This window comes from Meles meles, chromosome X, assembly GCF_922984935.1.
Source record: "Meles meles chromosome X, mMelMel3.1 paternal haplotype, whole genome shotgun sequence".
Lineage (NCBI taxonomy): Eukaryota > Metazoa > Chordata > Mammalia > Carnivora > Mustelidae > Meles > Meles meles.
The window spans coordinates 42,402,429-42,413,304 of record NC_060087.1 but is presented as its reverse complement, the minus strand read 5'-3'; the positions used below and the strand labels follow the sequence as shown (position 1 = coordinate 42,413,304).

General features: G+C 46.3%; 1 pseudogene; it reads right to left on the bottom strand.

Moving 5' to 3' along the window:
• Positions 1–611: 611 nt before the first annotated feature.
• On the bottom strand, positions 612–4,090 carry LOC123934616 (annotated as a pseudogene).
• Positions 4,091–10,876: the final 6,786 nt, after the last annotated feature.

Below are 10,876 nucleotides of genomic sequence, written 5' to 3'. Positions count from 1 at the left end.
ATTGGACAGGAGTTGATGAATTGGCTGTGCACTAATCAGGTGCCAACGACATATCAGACGGCCTGGGAGGAGGGACTGCAGGGAACAAGGATCGCTGGCCCCTCCTCTCTAAGGTCATGGCTCCCCTGACAGAAGGTGGCTCACCAAGTCCCAAGTGGCCATCACTTCATAGCCTCTTCTGCATATGCCCAGGAGCCACCTTCCTCCCAGTACAGTTACACCGTCACCCACCACCATCAGAGGTTTGAAATTGGGTCTGTGGCCAGACAGACAGGTGTGGGGGGATATTAATAGTCCTTGTTCTTACAAAGTTTGTTAAGGAAACTCTGGAAGTTGGGGGATGCGGGCAGGGCAGATCCCCTGAGCCTGCCAAGGTTCAGGGAAGAGACAGACAGGCGGATGGAGGAATGGATGGAAACAGGGGAATTCTGAGGCCCCCTTCCCATGGAGGAGTAAACAGATACAGGAGACCAAATGGTGATGAGAGAAGCACTGAGAAGCTTGAAGATGATCTAAGAAAAAATGGGGTGATAGGAACAAGTATGGGAAGAATTCATTGAATGTCTCCCTTTGCACAGGATGTTGGGTACAGGATCTCAGTCGAGCAGGGTTCAGCTGTCTACTTTGGAGCGCAGGTCAGTGGTGAGTGGGTCATGCTGGATTGTCTGGTGAAGCATCAGAGCCAGCAGCCCTGCCCGATTTGTCATTGCTGTGCGCACCTTGCGCTCCTGCTCAACTAGCTCTTCCAGCTTGTGCAACTGTGGGAGGAGAGCATGAGAGGGGGATTCCGGGATGTGATCCCACCCTTCAGCCCCCATCGGCACTGCAGCCTACCGCACGAATGCGCTCTAGGTCCACTTCGGCGCGCCGCAGCTTCTCCCAGCAGTAGTGGAGGTTGCACAGGCGTTTGGGGAGGCAACAGAAATTACCAGTGACCTCAAAGACATTGTGCACTAGTGGGCAACCGCACACCTCATCATCGGGTATCTGTGAGGAAGAACGAAGAATGACGTGGTATGGAGGAGGGTAGAAATCCGGGGTGCTCTGGCAGGCACTGTGAGAGGAATGGAGGAGGGAGGGCAGTCTGGCAGGAAGAAGAAAAATGAGGAGTGACCCCACAGTGGCGGGGTGGGGCGGAAGAGAGAAGTTCTGGGATCAGGTGGAGAAGAGGAGGTGAAAGGGGAATGACCTAGCATGGAGGGTGAGGGAAGAAGTTAAACAAGCAGAAATGGAGGCACGGAGGTGATCGGGCAGGAAAGACAGAAGAACAGGAAGAGGTCAAACAGGAAAGGAAGGACGGAGTGGAGGCCTGACAGCAGGAGGTGAAAGAGGGTTGGTAAAGCTTGGTAGAAGTGAGGCATGAGACAGGGAGGGTGGGAAGACTGGAGGCTTGGGAAACAGGGAGGAAGAAAGGATTTAGAAGATAACAAGCAGGGAGAAGATGCCTGTGAGGCGGGCAGAACAAAATGGAGGGAAGTCTGAAAGTAGGGAAGAGAGGGAAATCGTGCGGGGAGGGAGGGAGGAATGTGGGGCAGTCGGGCAAGGGTGTATGATGGGCAAGCAAGTGGAAGAGAGGAAGGGGGAATGCTTATGCAGCTATGCAGCGCGCGGAGCAGAGGAAAGGGAGCTGGTCAGGCAGGGAGGGAGAGGGAAATGGAGGGGGTTAGGTCAGGCAGAGAGGAAGCAGGAATGGAAGGTAAAGTCAGCCAGTAAGGAGGGGGAATGTGGGGTGGTCAGGGAGAAGTGGACACATGAGGGTCCGTCAGAAGTTATGAAGGCAGTCAGGCAGAGGGAAGAAAGAAAGAGGAGGCCATCAAGCAGAGAGGAAGAGAGGAATATGGTGGTCGGGCTGGGAGCAGGGGACGGGTGAAGAAGGATGGTGAGGTAAGGAAGAAAGAGTCACCTTGTTATCTCTTGAGTGCTCAGGGCACAGCACCTGGAGCCTTTTACAGTACCTCTTACTCTTTGGGTTGTAAACATCACAGAAGAGCCTTGTGGCCCTGAGGGAGGTTGAAAGTGAAGTGCTAAGGGTCAGAAAAGGGGGCCCCACTCTGAACCCCTGTCCATACTTTGGCCCTAAACCCCCCATACCCGGCCCCTAATCCACCCACCTCTGCCTCTGAGCCCACCCTGCTCCTGACCCTGTCCACATCATGCCTTTCACCTTGACTAACACCCACACTCACCCTTCAATGCAAGTTGGGTACATGGACCCGAAGGACGTCTTGCACTCATACTGGGAAGAAAGGGTACAAATGGAAGGAACTGTGCATGCACACAGCGTGCCCTCCCATGACGAAGCCCCACATAACACATTTGTCCCTGTGGCTTCTATGCGCCTGCCTGCCCAGCCGATGTCACCCCTCACCATTGGCTGCTGCTCCAATCTTGGCCCTCCTACTAAGGATGGATGAGAAGCACAAATGGGTAGAACCATGGGTGTGTGTTGCCTTCCTTTCTACAACAGACACCCAGGCACCAAACCTACCCTCCTTCCCACGGATTCCACCCAGCCAAAAACACATTTGCCCCATCTGCCCCCAGCCAATCCCCCAACCTTGGCAAAACAGCGTTCCATGTGGCGCAGGGCAACATGCATGCTGACTGACTCCCCGCAGGAGACACAGAAGATCTGCAGGTTGACGCTGTTCCCGCTACTTTTGTTGGTCTGCACAGGACAGTGGAAGGGCCAGTGAAGCAGTACAGGGGGGAGGGGGAGGGCAAGATTTCAAATGCCTTTCTGCAGCATTCCACCCATTCCCATTCACCTCCTCATCGCTGCACACAGCCTGCTGCTTGCCGCGCAGAATTATGGCCTCAAGTTCATGGAAATGGCACTCTATGTCCTTCAGGCGGGTGTGAATGTCCTGCTGCTCACGATGGATGCGCTCCAGCATTTTTTTGCCTTGCTCCTCAGCAATGCAGGGACTCTTCTGCCACTGCTGGATGCGCTGGGGCAGAATCCTATAGATGCGGCTGGAAAGGGAGACAGCAAGAAATGGAATGGGCCATCACAAGAAGAGACAGATGAGTGCCTAAATGGTGAGCGTATAGAATAATGAACAGTAAACGAATGAATGCTGGGGAATGGGGGATTGAATGGGGGATGGATAGACGGGTGAACGACCACAAGGATGGATGAATGGGTTGCTGGGTAGAATGTGCATGGGGGTGTTTGGTGGGTGGCTGGCTGTAAGGTGGATGGATGGGTGGGGGAGTGGCTCAGTGATGGGAGGACACATGGGTAGAGGAATCAATAGACTTTCGGATGGCATAGATTATGCCCTATTTACATGTTGCTGCTTAACTTCACTCACTCAGCTGCCAGTTTCATGCCACAGTCGTCCGAGCAGTACTTGGAGCCTGGCCGGGTGGGGTACACACAGCCAGGTCCCAGGCACTGCCGCAGCAAGCCTAGCTCCTTGGCATCTGTCTTCTCTCTGCGTTTCCACTTTTCAGTGAGCTTTTGCTTCTGCTTCTGCTTCTGCTTCTCTTTCTGTGGGACAAGGGCAGTCAAGGCAGGGAGAGGAGAGTTGATGTCAGCTTCCTAACCTTGTACCCCTGCCCTGTATTCTACTCCTGACCCCTGTCTTTCTGCACCCCCCCCATTCCACCATTTCTGTCACCTTCCACTCCACCTTTATCTTCAAATTCTCCATTTTCTTCACATTCACTGCTGGTTTCTGCAGCGCACACTCCAGGAAAGGGAACTCCTCAGTGTCACTCATCCAGGGGCTGTAAGCCAGGAAAATGCCGGCAGGTCTTCCCAAAGTGTTTTTTAAATGATTTCGGCGACACTCCCTGCCTTTGTTCTCCTCCTTGCTCCCCATCTCTGCCTTTGCTGTCCACTTCTTTCCACCCAGCTTCCCTGACGTACTGTCATCGGGTTTTGTCAAAAGTCCCCTATGCAAAAGCCCCGGCACAGGTTTCAGTCCTGAGGCAGGTCCTTTTCAGACAACAGCTGGGGTGTGTCTATTTGCTGAGAGGCTCCCTTTACTGCCAATGGTGCTGCCAGCATCTGGGATGGCCTGGACTTCGGCAGTCCACAGTAGGCAGCTATGACTGAATGGGCAGTGGCCAGTGTGACCATGGCAAGTTCTCTCAGGGTATGACGGGCAAGAGCTGACGGGAAAACCCTTGCACCAGCTCCACTCCCCCATCCACCCTGTGTCCTGGACTTACCAGACACCAGGGATTACAAGCAGGGCGCCTGTGATGGTGAGAGGAAGGCTCTGGTTTGGTGCTAAATGAGTGGGAACAGACTTAACCTATCCCAACACTCCTAGTTCCACCTTCTGACTAACATGGCCAGGTCCCACTGCACCCGCCTGGGACTAACTGGCACCACTTGGCCCTGCTTGCCCACTTTATCCAGACACCCAGGTTGAGATGGGTGGTCCATCTCAACCCACTTGGGCCACCTGAATGCATAAGACCCTGCCTTTCTGCTCAAAAAAGCTAGCCTACACTCCCTTACATTTGGTCAACTCAGCCTGCCCCACCCTTCAGGACACACTTGCTACATGGCTCACCCTGCACCACGGACCCAAACAAACCAACTCTGCTACCCAAACATGCATGACCCCACCCCCTCAGAATGCTCCGCCCACCCGTCTGCCCCAGCCAGTCCACCTAGTCTCTCTAGGAATTGGCTGCCAGACTTCTGCCTTGGACGCGTTCTGCTTCACCTTACACTCCCAGCGTGGTGGGTCTCATATACTGCACCAAGGCATACCTAGCCCTGCCCCGTGCAAGGCCCTGTCCTCTTCCCGGACTCTCTCAGCCTTGTACGCTTCTCTCCACTCCCGGTACATAGCCGGTTCTGCTTTAGCTCCCACATGCTAAGCCATGACAAGCCCTACTCCCCACTCCCCACGTGCACATGCTAGGTCATACCCTGTCTGCCCTGATTCATCTAGAATAATTTGATGATAATTATTCTGAAAAGTACTCCTGCCTGTACCCAGTGACACCAAGTAAAATATATAGATATATAAAATTTTTTTAAATGTTTGTGTATGTATATACTCACACACAAACAAATCACTCTCAGTGATTAAAATAGCAAGTACACACACTGAAAGAATATACACTTTCGATTAAGACAATTTTCAGTTGGAGAACTCACACTATTTTTGAGCTAGACATGCAATATTAATAAAAAAAAAACTGACCCTGGAATTAGCCTTAAAGGAAATCTAAACACATTCCAATAAATAAGTATCACATAAGGCACAGATAAGTTGCATTTAGATATTAATAAAAGGCTTAACTTTTAAAAACTGAAAGCGCACTTCTAAGTAACTCTTGCTAAAAAGAAAAATAACTAAAAATAGAAAAACTCACAACCTAATAAGACCAAGAACAATACATACCCAGCTGTGGAACTTTAAGATGCAAATATGAGAAAAGAAAGACAGAAATTAGTGATCTAAGTATTCAATTAAGATTAGAGCAAGTCACTATCCCGACTCCAAAGACCCCCATTAGTAACCCCCAAATTGTTCCGATGACCCACTCATTCCTCCAGTCACCGAACCTACAGTTCCTCGTCAAAGTTCTTCAAACTACCTCAGCGCCAGTGAGGCGCTAAACGGCGAGGAACCTCGTGGCAGGTGCAGAGAAAAGGTCCCGTAGAGCTACTTCCGGCTCCGGTATCGACCTTAACCCCGCCCCTTCTTAAATGTGCTGGGTTTGCGCTTGCTCAAGACCTCGGCTGAACTGCTATACTGCCCACCGTTGGAAGAACATGGTTTCAGAGAAACCACGTCTATACATGTGCCATTCTGCAAAACGTCACCATAGGCCTACAGGGATACACTTATGTCTTCTGACGTCAGCACCCAGTTTCCTATTGATCCTATTGTTCCTATTGATTCTTATTGATTGATCATTGCCTTATTGTATATGGCAGGGAAATGGACCTCCTTATCATTTCCAATTATTTTAATAATTTCACATTATTACTATTTTATTATCTTCTATTATTTTAATCATGTGGTAAGCAATGAGGAAAACAAAAACACATAAATAGTCAAGAGAGTAGAAAAAGATTTATAGAAAATCCAGGAAATAAAGAAAGCAAAATGTAAGAAGTTAGGAATAAATTCATATTTGAAGTTCATATTTTATTACATAATTAGAAAATTATTAATCAGATAAATTCTCCAGTTAAGGTCAGAGATTGCCATTTTGGACGAAAAATAACAAGTCTAGTTATATGCTGTTTATGCCAAATTTAGCAAATCATTAGGATACAGAAACATTTGAGATAAAGGGATGGAAGAAAATTTTCCAGGCGCATGCTAATCAAAATAAAGCAAGGTCAGCTATTTTAATATCAGACTAAAGAGACTAAGACAAAAAGTTATTAATTAAGATTGAAAAGATCGTTCTCTAATGACATAATTCACAGTGAATATGTAAAAATTCTCAATCTTATACACAATTAAATGGTATGAAATAAATATGCAGAAAAATATATTAGAACAAAAGGTAAAATCAAATAATAATATTCCCACTGTAGAGTATAACCCTGCTGCTCTTTTAATTCCCACTCACTCTTCAAGACTTAGCTTTGGCATCACTGTGTGGGAAGATTCTGCTTCCTTTTCACCTGGATGATCAGCCTCTCTTCTGAATGAACTTTTGGACATAATTCTGATAGCAAGGCTGTTCCCTTTATTTTAATCTTGATATTGAGGAGGAAATGGGGGCATTGCCTGAACCCTTCACACCTGTTTTGTGTCTGTCTTCCTCACTAGAAATGAAGGTAGGAACAAAGTTGGTCTGGTCAATGCTGTCGCCTGGTGCCCAGTTTACTGCCTGACACACAGTAGCCATCAATGATCAAAAGAATGCATCAGGGCCCCTGCCCCTCAAGTGTTGTTGGAAAATGGCAATTTACTGTAATTTATCGGGCTCCATATTATTCCTTGAAGATAAAAGCAAAGGTATGCCAGAATTTACATTAGAGTTACATTTAACAACTCATTGGCAAGAAAAGCAGTATTCAAAAAATGTTTAAGATCTTTCTGTTAAGAAGCTGTTTTTTGGGGCGCCTGGATGGCTCAGCGGGTTAAAGCCTCTGCCTTCAGCTCAGGTCTTGATCCCAGGGTTCTGGGATCGAGCCCCACATCGGGCTTTCTGCTCAGCAGGGAGCCTGCTTCCCCATCTCTCTCTCTCTGTGTCTGCTTCTCTGCCTACTTGTGATCTCTGTCTGTCAAATAAATAAATAAAATCTTAAAAAAAAAAAGAAGCTGTTTTCCCCTGATTCAAGTCTGGTATCTAATGACAGTGTCCCCAGCTAAATCTTCACAGCTTTTATCCAAACCAGTTTAGGGGTTGGGGCAGGAGATAAGAAATCCAGGTTGAACTCAGGAGTCGTGTGTGAACTCTAAAGAAAGTATTATCTCGCTATGGTCTTGAAAGTTTATAAGCACTACTTGCGGGGTCCAAGCTAATGTTTTTTTTAAAATTTTTTTTAAGATTTTATTTAATTATTTGACAGAGAGATATCACAAGTAAGCAGAGAGGCAGGCAGAGAGAGAGAGGGGGAAGCAGGCTCCCCGCTGAGCAGAGAGCCCGATGTGGGGCTCAATCCCAGGACCCTGAGATCATGATCTGAGACAAAGGCAGAGGCTTTAACCCACTGAGCCACCCAGGCACCCCCCCCCAAGCTAATGTTTTAACTTCTCTTTGAGTTATTTTTCACCACTGTGGCCCATTCAGTGAGTCTTGGGCAGCTTTTCCTCTCCTTCACCTCTGACTTCATGCCTATTTCTCCAGTGTCTTGTATCTCTTTACTGCTGTTTTCTTTCATTCTCAAGTCCACAGCATTAGTTCAGGCTTCTCATATTTTACATCATAATGAACTTCTACCTCTGAAATGTGACTGGTTGATCCACTTTGCCTCCAGGATTGTCTTCCCAAGAGACCACAGATGAAGAAATATGTCACCATCCTCCTTGGGAATCTTCCTTGGATCCCCAGAATCAGAATCAGTTCTCCACTCTCTGATGCACCCCTCAAAATTCTCAAAGGTCCCCACTTTCCTGTGGCAGTCCTCTTCCTAGGCCCTCCAGGTGTCAAGCACTCAGGACATCCTGGACATTCACTCTCTTGTCAATCCAGCATTGTTTTCCACATATCAGGCCTTTATTCAGGCCTGCCCTTCTTTTTTGCTAATTCCTACTCACCTTTCAAGACTCAGCTTTGGCACCACCATCTGTGAAGTTCCCTCTACTTCTTTTCCAACTGGGTGGCCTGCTTCTCCTTTGAATGTACTTGTGGGCATACTTAGAATGGTGAGGGGTGTTCTTTTTACTTTAATCTTGGAATTATAAAAGATAAGGAAATGTTTGCCTGTACCTCTCATATCTGTTCCATGTTTATCTGTTTTTGCCTGCCAGCATTCTGCTTGTCTTTCAAGGCTAAGCTCAGTTGTTTGTCCCCCTAAGATGCCTTCTTCAAACCCCTTGTTCCTCCTTCTTTAGTTTTTCCACAGAAATTCCGTCATTCTGCTTTGCATCATTGTGTGCATGGCAAGGGTTCTCTCCTCCACTAGACAGTTAAGGCAAAGTTGAATGTGAATGCCCTGACTCCTGGCCCAGTGCTCCCACCACAGTTTCTAGGGATTCTTGACTTATGCTTTGGTCTCTTCTGACATCCCAGATACAGTAGATGCTAAGTGCCTTGTGAGCAAAAGAGTACCTCCTTAGAGACAAACACTAGAAAGGCCATCCAGATGGGATGGAGCAAAAGCATGAACCAGCCCAAGAGTAGATACTCTAAATTTGGCTTTTCCTCTGCAGATGCTTCTGTACTTATAATTTTGGTTTTTATCACATCTAATATATCAAATTATCTTTTATAGATCATGCGTTAGGTATTATATCCAAAACTCTTTGCCTAACCCAAGACTGTAAGGACTTTCTCTGATATTTTCTTTCAGAAGTTTTATAATTCTATATTCAGCCTATAGGTGTATGGTCTGTTTGATCTAATTTTTGTATAAGGTATGAGATGTAAGTTGAGGTTCATCTTGTTTTGGGGTTTTTTTTTTGAGTTTTTACATAGATATTCAATTCCTCCAGAATTATTTATTGAAAAGACAACCCCTTCTCAATCAAAAAAGTCTTTGCACTTCATTAAAAATCAGTTGGCAAGAAGAAGATTCTGAGAAAACGGAGGAGTAGGAAGCACCAGAAATTTGTCTCCCATCTAGACAACATTATGCTGGCATAATCCTCCTGGCGTAACTATTGAATTTTTTATATTTTTTAATTTTTTTATTATGTTCTGTGAGTCATCATACAGTACATCACCTGGTGTAACTATTTCAGGACTCTGGAGAAGAGAGAATACTTAAATAATGGCACAAAACTTCATAATTTGATGAAATATATCAATATAAATTCCAAGAAGCTCAATGAACTCTAGGTAAGATTTACTTGAAGAGAGCTACATCAGGACACATTGTAAATGAACTCTCAAGAGACAAAGAATTTTGAAAGTAGCAAGAGAGAAGTGACTCATCACATAGAAGGCATACAAGGGATTCTCAATAAAGTTAAAAGCAGGTTTCTCCTCAGAAACTTTTTGAGGCCAGAAGACAGTGCACTGATGTATTCAAAATGCTAAGAAAAAAGACCTGTTAACCAAGAATTCTACATCCAACAAAACAGTCCTTCAAATGTGAGAAAGAAATTATGACAATCCCAGCTGAACAAAAGCTGACAGAGTTCATTACTACTAGAAGTGCCCTGAAAGAAATGCTAAAGGGAGTCCTACAGGTTGAAACGAAAGGACAATAGACAGTGACTTGAAATGATATAAACAAATAAAGATCTCAGTAAAGGTTAATACATGGGCTATTATAAAAGGTAGTATTATTTGTAACAATGGTGCATAACTATACTCATTTTCTACATGATTTAAGAGACTGATACATTAAAAATGCAATTATTGGGACGCCTGGGTGGCTCAGTTGGTTAAGCAGCTGCCTTCGGCTCAGGTCATGATCCCAGCGTCCTGGGATCAAGTCCCACATCGGGCTCCTCGCTCTGCAGGGAGCCTGCTTCTCCCTCTGACTCTGCTTGCCACTCTGTCTGCCTGTGCTCGCTCGCTCTCTCTCTCTCTCTCTGACAAATAAATAAATAAAATCTTTAAAAAAATGCAATTATTGAGGAGATTTGTCAAGATGGCAGTGGAGTAGGAGGACCCTAGGCTAGTTTCATCCCACAAACACAATGAGATAACTATCAAATCATTCTAAATAACCCAGAAATCAACCTGAAGACTGAAAGAACAAACTCCATAATTAAAGGGAGAGAAGAGACCACATCAAAAAAGGTAGGAAAGGGGCACCTGGGTGGCTCAGTGGGTTAAGCTTCTGCCTTCTGCTTGGGTCATGATCTCGGGGTCCTGGGATCGAGACCTGTGTCGGGCTCTCTGCTCAGCGGGGAGCCTGCTTCCTCCTCTCTCTCTCTCTCCCTACTTGTGATCTCTGTCTGTCAAATAAATAAATAAAATCTTCAAAAAAAAAAGGTAGGAAGTGCAAAGATATAGCGTAGGGGGGAAATGGATTGCAGGTGCTGCAAGCGGGAAGAAGCCATGGTTGCAGAAAAGGGCTAGAGAGAAAGGAGCACACAGGGAAACACACAAGGAGAATGTTTTCCCAAAGCAACTGGCTTGGAAAATGAGAGGAGTGGATTTGATGGGTTCTTGTAACCAGCAGGGTTTTAAACCATGGAGTTTTAAAGGTCAGAGGGCTTTGCCAGGATAGAGCCTGGAGGGCACTGCCCTGCTCCTGGAAAGAAGACAGGCAAACAACCTGGGACAGACAACATGGAAACAGCAATCTGAAAAATGCCTG